We start from the raw sequence: 12,648 nt of genomic DNA, 5'->3' as shown, positions 1-12,648 counted from the left end.
TCTTGTTTTTAAAGGAACATGGCAACCTGTGTGTGTCTCATCCCAGAAAGAGAAGACTTTAACCACTGTGATGCCTGAGAATCCAGTGAGTAAGTCACAGTGGTAGATCTTGTTTACCATGGAGTAGCTCCTGGGGGCTGGTCCTAGGCTTAGGAAAGTGTGGGATGTTCCCACCATCCTGGGGCAGCTTGCCATGCCCAGGGCATGCTGTTCCCTCTGAGTCAGCACCGCCTCCTCTGCACTCCCCTAGCGCTGTGTTCATGCCTCAGATATACCACTGAGTTAAGGTTCGTTTATCTGCTTGTCCCACCTACCGGCTGAGGGAGCCTTGAGGGCAAGGAACCAGACTCTAGCTTTCCTGTCTGAGCCAGGCAGCAATTCTCGGCAGGTGCAGTACCAGGCACATCACAGGGGACCAGCAGCTGTTTGTGGACTCAAGGAGTCTCAACCGTGAGGTTTGATCAGGGCTTTACGGTCCACAAAGCTTTATCATGGACAGTGTTCCATGGGAACCTTGTGCCCTGGGTGGGGTGGTCATATTATCCTCGTTTATTTTATAGATGGGGAGGCTGGGGTCTGAGGAGTCGGATAGCCTGCCACAGGTGGTAGGCTAATAAGCGCCTAGGACCCAGGTCTTCTGTGTCTCAGGCTAGCCTGGTTTCTATAATGTCAAACATTATAATTAAAAAGGTTGTTTAGAGTAAACCCCTCATTGCCAAACAGGGAGACTGAGTCCTGGCCTGAAGATACTTTCTCAAGGTGACAGGACTCACTGGTGTCCAATGGAGAATCGAAATGCAGGCCCTGGACTTCCAGTCTGGTGTTTTGGCACCCCTCCTTCCTCCTCCTCTGCTCTGCTCCTGTATACAGCCATCAGAGAACATTTTGGGACCATACATCTGTGTTTACAGGAGGGCAGAGAACTCACAGAAAGCCATGAGTTAGAAGGAACATAGGGATGAATAAAACTCACCCTTCTCTCGGGGAGCTTCCCTGGACATGTGAGCCTTGGCAGAGCCTTGAAGAGGCTCAGTTTAGTTGTGGGAGGAGGGAGGATGAAGGTGAGTGTGAGGGAAGAGCATCAGGACCCAATCCAAGAAGCCTGGGCATGGGTGGAGGCCCCAGCGGAGGGGCAGCCAGCATGTGTGTCAGGGCATTTGGCAGCTGGCCTGGTGGGCGCTGAGGGATCACGTGGGGTGAGGAGTCCACGGGAGTCCTGAATGGCAGGATGACAAGGGGTTGACTGGACCTCAGGGAAAGCTGCTCCAGGAGTTCTCATTCTTAGTATCTGGGGAAAGACCCAGACAAAGAGCTGATTGGCCAGTCTGTCACAGCCTGAGAAACTGTCCCCTCTCTGGAGAAACAGAATACAGTTTGTCCACAGAGGAGAGTCGGGCGATGAACAGTGAATTCCAACGTTGTCTGAAATGTGTGTGGGGAGGGGAGTGTGAGCAGTCCTGGCTGGCTCAATCCTGTTGCCCTCAGATGAATTTTGGTTCTGCTCTGTTTCTGATTGAGCACGTGTGCTGCTGTTCTCTCTTCCCCTTGGAATCTTGGGTCCCTCCTGGCTCATCCATCCAATCCAGGCTTGATCCAGGGCCAGGTGGGTCCTGGCTACTCTTCTGTGTTCACTCCACTTTTTCTTGCAACTTCCTGGACTTGAGGACTGGGACTGACTGCCAGCTTCATCTCCATTGGCAGGGTGAAACACAAAATCTCCCCAAATTACAGAGAATGTGATGCTTGCCAAATAGGTACCCCGGATTATTTTCCAAAGCATTCCCAAATTATACACTTCTCTGGGGCAGGGGAAGTGTGTCATGTTGTATCATGATTGTTTACACTTCATATTCTTTGCACGTTACGTTTTATAAAGGTTATTTCATCTTCATGATCAAGCAGGTGGACTTCTCCCATTTTACAGATGAAAAATTTGCCTTAAGCAGGCTTAACCTGCCCAAGGCAATGCAGCTGTCTAAGGGCTGAGCTGGGGCATGGCCCAGTCCTGCTGTTTATAAATTCCATGATGTCTCTCCTCTGCTAAACTCCAACCATAGTAAATCCCTGGAGGGCCTGAGACATAAGAGGAGCTCAGTAAACACTTGTGGAATGAGTGACTTTTGGCTCTTTTGTTTTTGGCCACTCTTAACCATAAGTGGACCCTCTTTGGCAGCAAAGAGAACACTACCCTGTGGAATATTTGAGTTTCTTGCCATGATAAGGAACTGGTGAGCTGTCTTCTCACCCACCCTTACCTCTGGGAACTAGGTCATGCACACTGAATAATTAATTTCTTGACTTTTACTTGGAGCTTCCTCCTCCTGACGTTGAGATGATATGTTAGACACTGATCTATGAGAGGTCCTTGGCAGAAGCAGATCCTATTGTTTGTTGTCACAGACCTACAGTGACCCATCTAATTGCCCATGAATAATACCTGTGGCCTAAACAGGTCAGCCTTCCAGGCAGTTCACTCATCTCCTCCTTCTACCCTTCCCCCACCAACCTTCTCTAGACTGAGGAAGAGGAACAGGTGTGTATTATCTTAGATATGCAGGGTTCTGTAGGGTCAAGGGAGCCTACCTCTTCCTTCTCACTGACCTTCCTTCTCACTTTTCCATATTTTTGTGGCAAGGGCTGGAGAAAGAACAAGAAAACCATGTCAAGATGGGAAAGAATTCATAGGCTCCGGAAGGCAGTTATCAAAATATCTGCTGGGTCTGCTCTTTTCCTAAGTGACACTTGGGTCATGTTTCTTAGAGTCTGCAAGGGATCCAGCTGGCCTCGTTAGACTCTTGAGGTCAACAGAATAGAGTAGAAATAAGAGTGGGCTGAGACCAAGAGACCCATGTTCTGGTGTTGGCTGTCCACAGCTTAGCTATGTGGCCTTGGGCGAGTCATAGAACCTCAGCTGCCTTCAGATTTCTTATTCAGGAAGTCAGGGAGGGGTGGAAGTTTGGTGGCATCTTAAAGAAGTCTCCTTGACTTCTGTGGTCCTGGTCCTCAGTGTCTCTCTCAGTTTGTCCTTGTGATTAGCACTGTCTTCTCCTCCAGATCACCTCCTCCTCATGCAGTCAGATCTTGCTTCTGTAAACACTTTCATCCTGACCTTTGTAGCTTTGCCATCTCTCCCCTGCCCCACCCTGAGTTATGCCAGAGTGCAGATAACAACTCCCTGTCGCTGCCCTAGTCTCCTGCCAAGCATCATGGGAGAAAACTCTAACCTGGTGAGATTGTTAGAGATCTAAGGAGTGGAAGTTGGTTGGTATCAGAGGAAAATGGGATTAAAGGTTTTTGGGATTTTCAAGTCCTTGATGCCCCAGGGTATCTGGATTGTACTGAGTTGTTTGATCAGAGGGTAGTCAATATGTTCTTAAGAATGTGGCCCCAAGTTGGCCAACCCTTGTGATCAGCGGTGACCAGACACTTTGGAGAAAATAAAGGGAATAGCATTGGTAGAAGGTTGCTCAGTGAGAGATGAGAGATATCTCAGATGAATAACCAACATGAAAAGGGGAAAGGCTAGGTCGGGAAGGTGGATTTGTCTCTAACATTTACAATTGTAAAGTATTAAAGCTGAAAAGAACTATAGATCCTTTAATCCACTTCTCTCATTTATTAGTAAAGAAAACTGAGGCCCAGAGACATGACTCAAACATACCCATAGAGCAAGCCAGTGATAGAAGTGAGACAGAAGCCAAGTCTCCTGACATGGAACTGTGGAGAGAGCCACTTGCTGGGAATTAGGAGACAGTTCCATGTTGCCTCCTCATGTGGGTTCAGCCACCGTGCCTTCCTCTTTTCTCCTAGACCCTGCACTTGAATGTCTCAGGTGTTAGCAGGGCCCCCACTTCTCCTACCTCATTGTTTATCAAGGCCTAATAAAACCTGGGTGCAACAGCATGGAGAGGTTTAGGCTTCTCATGTGCAGGCTGTTTTGATTTATACTTAGTGACTTAACACTGTTGAGTTGCCATTATTCTGTTTTATGATGTGTCTTGGGGTGAAAGATTAATTCAAGACAGGAAATGAAGGCTATATGATGGTCCAGCCTTAGCAGGAGTATCCTCCTGTGAGTTTGCCATTCAAATCAAAATCACATGAGCATTGTTGCTAAGCAGGCCTTGTTGTGAGAACCTCCAGCAAAGGGCATGGATTACACTCTCGCTTGCTCTGAGAGGGGCTCTTTCTGTCAGAGGCTGGCCATCCTGTCACTATGCTGATGGCACGTAAACCAGAATGGAAACCACTCACTTTTTCTGTAGAACTCCATTTGACCCAACACTTCCTGCTGAGCTCAAGGAAATGCATCTTGAGCACTTTGCATTGGGCAAGCACTAGGTTTACATATATTACCTTGTTTTTCCTCATAGCAGCTCTCTGAGAGGTAGGCATGTCTATCTGTTATATTGGGGAGAAAATTGAGATGGTTACAGGTTAAATAACTTGTCCCTGCCCACAAGGGCCAGGACTGAAACACAGGGTATCTGACTCAAAGCCTTTCCTGGCTCCACATGTCACATGGCTCTCTGCACACAGAAGGGAGGGCTGGGGAAAAATAGGCAAAGCATTGACTGAAGTGTCAAACATTTAATATGGGACTTCCAAATGCCAGGTCCTGGGCTTGGTTCTTGGGATGCAAAAGTGAGTAAGACCTAGTCCCTTTACTCCTAGGACTTGTGACCTGGCCTGGTGGTGGCACAGATGTATATGATGACATTCATAGCTCCCTTATCATCATTATAAAGAGCCATACCAAGTGCTCTGGAAGCACTGAGAGGAGAGCAGCACACAGGGAAGACTGCACCAAGGAGGGGCTGTGAGACTTGGGTACTGAAGGATGATCAGGAGGTTGCCAGGCAGAAAAGGAGGCAGAGAGTTCTCCAAGGAAACTGGGTGGTAGTGTGAAAGGGCCTGATTTGGCATTTGGAAGTAAGGAGGAGTAGTGTGCATACTTTCTTCTTAGCTGAGGGTGCAAGGAATGAGACATTCAATTGAGAGAGAAGCTCTGAAGTGAGAGAGGAGGGGAGTTCAGAAGTAGACTGTCCAGGGCTTTGCAAAACACTTGCTGCTAGGTGAGATTCATTGAAAGAAACATTAGCAGAGACCAGGAAAGCTTTTCCAAATATGAATTCTCCAGCTGTCTGATGGATGTTTCCGTACAGAGAAAGGAACTTCTGCTGGGGGCTCATTTTCAGAGAGTTTGTGCAGGTTTTCTGCATTTTGTATCTCACACATGAGTGGAAGTGATTATTGATGGGGCAAAGTGAATGGAGTGGGATGGGCCACACCAACAGTTCATATTTAAAATGTCTCAGATTCCTCTTGCCAGATAAGCTGATAGCAAACACCCTTGTGAGTTCCTGCGCAGACTGACTCTCCAAGGGATCGTTTTGCATTCCAGACAGGGTCACACAATATTTCTGCAGGAGCTGGGGCTCTGGGGTGAGAAAGCTACTTAAAAATAAAGACCAACAAAAAATATAGTTGTTTTTAAGGATGACATTTGCAAGGCAAAAGTATCCAGGAAGTAGATTATTTGTCATGAGGGTGAGCCAGAATTTTTAAAAATATCAGATCATTAGAGTGGAAAGAATAATGGCGGAGAGAGAGAGAGGAAGAGACAGAGAGCTCCAGGAACTCTTGTCTCCTGGGTGTGGTTGTCCCTGCACACCCCCACTTTAATGCATACCTTGCGGAGGTCGGCCCCAGGAAATGAGTTTCGAAAACTGAACTTTGAGCCTGAATTGTCTTCTGTGGAGAAGAGCAGACCAATAAACAGAGAGTGATTTGGAGTCTAAGACTTCTTGGTCTTACATCAACAGTCCCCATCTGCTGCCCTTGGGTTTTATATCTTTATGAGAAAAGAAAAAAATCTTTTTTGGAACAGTTGGGGCTTATTTTAGTAAACATATTTTTCAGAGCATGAGCCCAAATACCAAGGAAAGAGTCCAATGTCTTTATGCAGCCAACAGAAATGTATTCATCAGGATGATGAGAGCCTGTCTCCCTCCTACCAGGGAAAAGTCACTAGCGGGGCCATACCTTTGGGGCTCGCCTCCCCTGGGGCTTCTGGATGTTGGAGTTTGGGGCTGGTAAGGAACATTTTGACCCCCTGAATGGTCAAGGGCCTTTCTGGGCCCTGGAACCTATGACCTGGCCTCTCTGAGCTCTCAGGAACATGGCCTCTGAGTGTGGCCTGGAGAGGCGGTGTTCTTCCCCGAGCCTGTCCCACACAGGTCTGCGTTGCTCTCAATGTGGCAATGAGCTACACTGCTCATACTATACATTGCAATGGTTCTGCAGCCTCCGAGCCATTACCAAATAGGCAAATGTTAAAGGGCTTTCAAACCTCAGTGCTCGTGCGCCTAGTCCAGGGAGGTGAAACACAAACTGTCAGACAAATAACCTCCTCCAGTCAGTTCAGCAATTGAGTGTAAGTTAGAGACTGGTTCTACCCTGTCTTCTCAGACATGCATTTCTGTACTTGCCATCTGTAACCTTACTTGGCTTTATAGACATTTGGGGAGAAGTTCCTGGAAGACTTCAGTTCCTCTGTACAGTAAAGGATTGGGTCAAAACTGTCCTGATCTTTCACTTCTGTTCAGATGTCTGAACTGCCTTCTGATAGCGCCATATTTTCCCTGGGCAGAGAGCTCCTCTCAGGCCACATCCTGATGAAGGAAGGAATCCTTTCTCAGAGTTGTCTCACCCTGCCAGTTTCTGGTCTGTTCACTCTCCTGAGGTTGTACCTAAGAACTGTCAAGCTGGGTTCATGCAGTACATTGCCTGGCACATGGTAATCAATGTTGAATGAATGAATGAATGAATGACCAGCAAGAAAATCCTTCTGTTTTCCAGCAGAACAAAATGGAAGTGAACAGGCCTCAGACTATGTGGCCTGCATGCTGTCAGGACCCAGCATGCACTTCAGAAAAGACCCCTTTGGTTTTTGGCGCAAAGGAAGTTACCTGATAAAGACACCTTCTAGGCCGGGACCTGGAAAGACAGACGATGTTTAATCTACATCACCTCAAGATGATGAGTCCTGTTTTCAGGGCTTAAAATGAACAAACATCAATAGTGACAATGAACCACTGGGAATGGTGGCCCTGGAGAAAGCAGGGGAAATCATTCTGCTGGCAACCCCTGCATACCTAGCCAACCCCAGCTGGCCGAATGTCCCATGCTTGGACAGGTCTCCCAGGAACCTCATGATGGGGCTCTTCCTTTGTCATGCTGCCTCTCTGCAGCACAGGTGATTTTACATCTAAATCTTAGATCCTGACTTCCCAGGTGTATTGACATTTTGGTAGGCTTTGAATAGCCCATTAGTTATTTCTGACTCAGGCAGGGCTCACCTGTCTGTGCAGGTGTATACACCTGCTTATAAAGGCTGAATGCAGTGTACAGGCCCTTGTGCAGACTCTAGGGTGAGGGACGTGGCCAGCTGGACTGCCAGTTGGGTGAACGGCCCAATGAAAGGAGTGCACAAGCATCTCAGAGGCCAGCAGACTACTGAGAGCCAGGAAGGTGTTATTTGTGTTGTTAATAACATTAATGACAATATAAGCAAGAAAGCTTCTGTAATTGTGTATCAGGAAATTAATCCTGAAATTGGTAGTCTGTAATTCAAATGAAAAATTTAGAACTCTTTTAAGTGAACTCTAAAGGTGCTACCGTGGAAGCAGTTCCTTCCCTCCAGAGCCAGATTTCTACTTGTAAGCATTCATTCATTCAACAAACGTACTGCCTGCTGGGAGCAGGCACCACACTGGCACTGGAATTACAAAGATAAAGATCAGTCGACAGCTCATCAATGAGTGAATTAGCTATAAAAGACCATAATCCAGAAATTATTTGAATCTTAAATATTGGTTATCAACTGAGAACCCAGAGCTGGGGTGAATACTCTGGGAAATAGAAAATAAATAAAAAATATCAGCCTTTCCTTAAGGTTACACATTAGATTGTCCAGACCAGATTAATGCACAGAAGACAGGATAGGTTCAAGGCTAAAGGAAAAGCCAAATGGTGTGGTCTGTGACCTCTGTGTGGGAACTCTTTGTCTCCCTCATTTCTCAGAAGATGGGAAGAAGCATCCTGTTTCTTTGGCATCCACAGCACCTAGCAAGGCCCCAGTCACAATACAGGTTATCAGTAAATTGAATGAATGGAACTGAATGTGGCTAGTGGTTCCCGAAGTTGGCTGATCAACAGAATTCCCTGGGGAGTTAAAAACATCTTTACCTCTTGGCCCTCAGGCTGCAGGGATTCTGTTCGGGAACAGGCCCAGGAAACTGAGTTTTCGTAGACTTCCTGGGCAAATCTGCCTGACAGCCAGGTTTGGTGAGCTCAGGCGTAGACTCTGAGTGAGAAGAACACAGGTGGGTAAGGGACGGAGTGGCGGAGGGCTTTTGAACCTGAATGCTCCAGCCAGTCCCTTAAGATCCTACCCTGATACCACATTCTCAGGGAGCTTCTCTCAGGTGCGGAGTCACTCCATCTTCCAACTCTGCATCCACGTGTCTTGGCACTTACCTCCCCGGCAGCTCTTACCAATAACTGTTAGTTTGTTTGGATTCCCTGAATAGACTGTGAAGCTCCTAGGGTGCACAGCTCGTAGTAGGTTTTCAGTTAGCACCATGGAGCTGACTGGGCTTCAGAGGATGGGTGAGGTTTGAGCAGAAGTAAGGCAGAGACCTGATGTGAGGGCAGCCACAGGGTAAGCCTGAATGCCTTTGGGATTGAGCCTAACAAGGAAGAGGGGGCTGCATGATGGTGGGTGGGAACCCACTGAGCCTGGCAGGAGGGCTTGGACTTGTAAAAGGGCTGTAGGGAACCCTGAGAGCTTTATGAACAGGATAAAGGAGAAGCTGGTGAGTTGGGAAGGGGGAGATCAGTGAGGAGGCCCATGGTAGCTCAGGTCAGAGCTGGCCAGGCCCTGGATGAAGTGGCAGGGTTGTCGACAAAGGGCAACCACACTCTAGCCACTACATACCCTGTATTGTGTGTAATACTCTTGATTTGATTGTATCTACCAGCAGTGGTTATTGAGCACCCACCATTGCCAGGGGCACGGGCACCAGGCCCTGGGGCTTGCAGCCTTCAGCTTCAGAGCGCACAGTCAGGTGAGGTAGGAGGGGCCACAAGTAGATCAATGCAAGGGTATTTGCAAAGCTATCCTACAAACTTCCCCAGAGTACAGTGTGGAAAAGGGGGCCTGGGGAGGGCAAAATAATGCTTCAAAGAAGAACAGTGCAGCTAAGGATGCAGCCCAGCCAGGCGTCACTGTGTTTCATCCTGAAGTCACCCAATGGGTCAGGACTGTTATTATACCCATTTTATGGATGAAGAAACTGAGGTTCAAAGAGGTTAGGCAACTCCTCCAGGCTCACACACCTAGTAAATGGTGGGTTGGGTTTGGTGACCAGTCTGCCTGACTCCAGAGTCCAAACTGGGACCTATGACACTCTGTTGCCTTTGATGTTTCAGCCCTAAAGACCACTGGGTTTTCACAGGTGAACAGAGCCCAGATAGGCATTCCAGACAGAGGGATGAGCATCAGCAAAGGCATGTGGGTGGAAGTGTGTTGGAGTGCAGTTTATTGGGAAACTGCAAATGGTTCCTGAGTCTAGAGTATGAGGGGGTGGGAAAGTGATGAGAGGAGAGACTGGAGGGGTGGGCTACGGCTAGATCATGAAGGTAGTTTTTGTTTTGCTCCATTAAGATGTTTGGACTTTACCCTGCATATTGTCAGGGAGCTGTTGAAGGATTTTGAACAGGAATGGAACCTGACCAAGTGTACATTTTTGAAATAAAGATCTCTCTGGCAACAGTTTGAGGACTAGGCTGGTGGATTGGAGGGAGGTGAATCTGGAGGCAGGAAAGGTATTGAGGAGGAGATTTTGAGTGTTCCAGGTGACAGCAGGTGGAGACCTGACCCTTCTAGGAAGGATAGGAGGCAGCAAATGGGGCTGTTGAAGAGGCAGGACTTGGTGACTGGCTGGCTCTGCAAGATGAGGGAAAAGGGGCAGAGAAATTTGACTCCAAGGATTTGGCCACAGAATCAAGATGGTGCTGCTCACTGAGGTTGGGGCTGCAGGAGAAGGAACAGGTGGGGTTAGAAGGGAAATTGGCCACATGTGAGGTTTCTAAAAGCTAGTGAGAGGAGAATGTCCAATTGTTGGTGACGCAGGGGCCTGAAATGCAGCAGGGAGCTGCATGGTGCAAGTACAGCCTGCAGAGACATGAGGACACAGATACAGGTTGAACTGTAGGAGTGTGGCGGTCCATGAGAGCGAAGACCAGAACCTTCATTTTCAGGGGCAGTTAGAGAGGGGTCTGCCCTCTCTATGGGGCCTCAAGATAAGGTCCCGTAAGTGGCAGTTGCATTTAGCAGCAGTTGGCGGTGATGTTGGCCTGATGCACCGGGTGGCCTGTGAGAAGAAACCAGATTGTGGTGGTTCGATGGATGAGTGGGAGGTGAGGAAGTGCACATTGCACGGCTGGACTATTGTATCAGGAAACCTAGTCTGTGAGGGAAGAAAGAAGGTTGCTATTTGTTTTCTCCCATAAAAGCAAATATAGATCTAACTGGTTGGATTTGTGCTCATTTTGGGGAATGACTTCGTATTGATAAATTCACAAATCAGAGAAACAAAAATAAACTTTTGTCGAGCAATGAACTTTTTCTAAGGGTATTTGAGAAAAATGAGGTCAAATGGTACAGTTCTTCTGAACAGGGGATTGGCCCGGGAGGTCAAGGCTGCAGTGAGCTGTGATCGTACCACTGCTCTCCAACCTGGGCAACAGAGTGAGATCCTGTCTGAAAAAACAAACAAAAACAAAAAATGCACACAAAAAACAGGGGATGTTTGGGGGACAGACTCCACCAGCTATAGCTGGACTGTGAGCTGCTCTGGATGGGACGGCTCTGCAGTCGGCCTGAGCTCCAGGTGCTGTGCCACGCACACAGTGAACAGGCATAGAGAAATCCTTTTCAAGTTCACTTGGCTGTGACTTCGATATGTCTTCCCCAGCATCCCTCTGTGTCCTCCAGACTGGTATCAAGTCCCAAAGGCCTAATTTCAGCCAGTCAGGAGACATAGTGCCATTTAGATACAAAGGTTCCCCTGGAGAGTGCCTTTAAGAGGGTGCTGGGCAAAGACTTGGTTTTTAGCCGTCTTACTATAACAGAGAGTTGGTTAAGGTGAGGAGGAGCTACCCTCACCTTTTATGTGAAAATGCATCAATTTCTGCCTTGGTTTGGCTTGGGCTACCTAGAGCTTGAGGTGGTAGGAATTATCCCCACACAGCTTCCCGGGAACTGATGCTTATTGAGCTCATCCGTGGACCCAGCGCTGTGAGAGACCCCTCCATTTAATTTTCACAGGAACTCTATGTTGTTTATGACTTGCTCAAAGGAGTACTTAGTGACTCAGAAGCCCATGTTCTTTCCACCACATCACACTGGCTTCCAGGGACTCAAGAGCTGAGTGCCCAGGGGTGTTTCTGAAACCAAGGAAATTAACTAGCTTATCTGTTCTAGTCTCCTGTCTTATGCTATTTGCAAATAGGGAAAAGATGTCTTTTTCAAGATAGGGTGTATATGTGTGAGTGCCTACGTAGAGGGGTGGGCAGGCTTATTTCCGGGGGTCAGGCAACTTTTGCAGGACACTGAGGTACTAATAGAAGGTAAGATGTAAAATGACAGACCTGGTTGTTATTGGAAGTTGGCCTGCAACAGTGGGGTCAGAGACATCTTAATTCCCATGTGGTTGACCTTCACATTGGGAAGGAATACCTTCTGATCCAGGCCAAATTTGACATACCCACTACTAACACCTACCGTATTAGCTAGGGTCATGCTTCCTGCCTAAGAGATAAGTTCCCAGTTCTCAGTGACTTCACATACTGCACATTATAGCTCACATATGTAAAGTCCAAAACATGTGTTCTGGTCAAAGAGGGCTTTCCCCCATGCAGGCATCCAGGGGACTGGGTCCCTTCCTTCTTGTGGCTCACCATCTTCAACACGCAGTTTCCAAGGTCTTTGTGCCCTGGCAGAAGTAGAAAAGGCACGAGAAATCACTATGGGGGATTCTTATGGGTCGGTCTTAGAAGAGGCATGCGCCGCTCCTGCTCGGATTCCATGACTTAGAACCTGGTCACCTGGGCTCACAGCTGCAAGCAAGGGTCCAGGAGGAAGGAGCAGTCCAGCTGGTGGTGAGCTAGCTCATCTCCACGACACCCACCAAGGCTCCAAAGACACCTCTCAGCTGAGCTTTCACTGGTGGATTAGATGCTGTTCTCATTTGATCTATAGATCCTAGCATTTTGGAGTTTGATGAGGTTAGGAGAGTATCATGAATCAAAGGTCTTAGCTGGGCGTGGTGGCTCATGCCTGTAATTCCAGCACTTTGGGAGGCCGAGGAGGGTGGATCACTTGAGGTCAGGAGTTTGAGACCAGCCTGGCCAACATGGTGAAACCCCATCTCTACTAAAAATACAAAAAAAAAAAAAAAAAATTAGCCGGGCCTGGTGGGAGGCACCTGTAATCCCAGCTACTTGGGAGGCTGAGGCAGGAGAATCGCTTGAACCCAAGAGGTGGAGGTTGCAGGGAGCCAAGATTGCACAACTGCACTC

At 47.9% G+C, this 12,648-nt stretch overlaps 1 protein-coding gene across 15 annotated transcripts in view; it reads left to right on the top strand.

Annotated features, from left to right (window-relative positions):
- LOC111555030 (F-actin-monooxygenase MICAL2) overlaps positions 1-12,648 on the top strand; it is a 254,364-nt gene that overhangs the window by 27,615 nt on the left and 214,101 nt on the right. For 12 of the 15 annotated variants that reach the window (XM_023230818.2, XM_023230820.2, XM_023230817.2 and 9 more), the window contains exon 2: positions 15-85. The exons of 1 other annotated variant lie outside the window; for it this stretch is intronic. The gene's annotated coding sequence lies outside the window, so the exon portion shown is untranslated. Of the gene's footprint in view, positions 1-14; positions 90-12,648 lie in introns of all 15 variants that reach the window. 2 more of the 15 variants (XM_023230811.2, XM_023230824.2) reach the window with 1 other exon arrangement.

This window comes from Piliocolobus tephrosceles, chromosome 13 (genome assembly GCF_002776525.5).
Source record: "Piliocolobus tephrosceles isolate RC106 chromosome 13, ASM277652v3, whole genome shotgun sequence".
NCBI lineage: Eukaryota > Metazoa > Chordata > Mammalia > Primates > Cercopithecidae > Piliocolobus > Piliocolobus tephrosceles.
The sequence above is the reverse complement of the archived record's forward strand: the minus strand, read 5'-3'. Positions and strand labels throughout refer to the sequence as shown.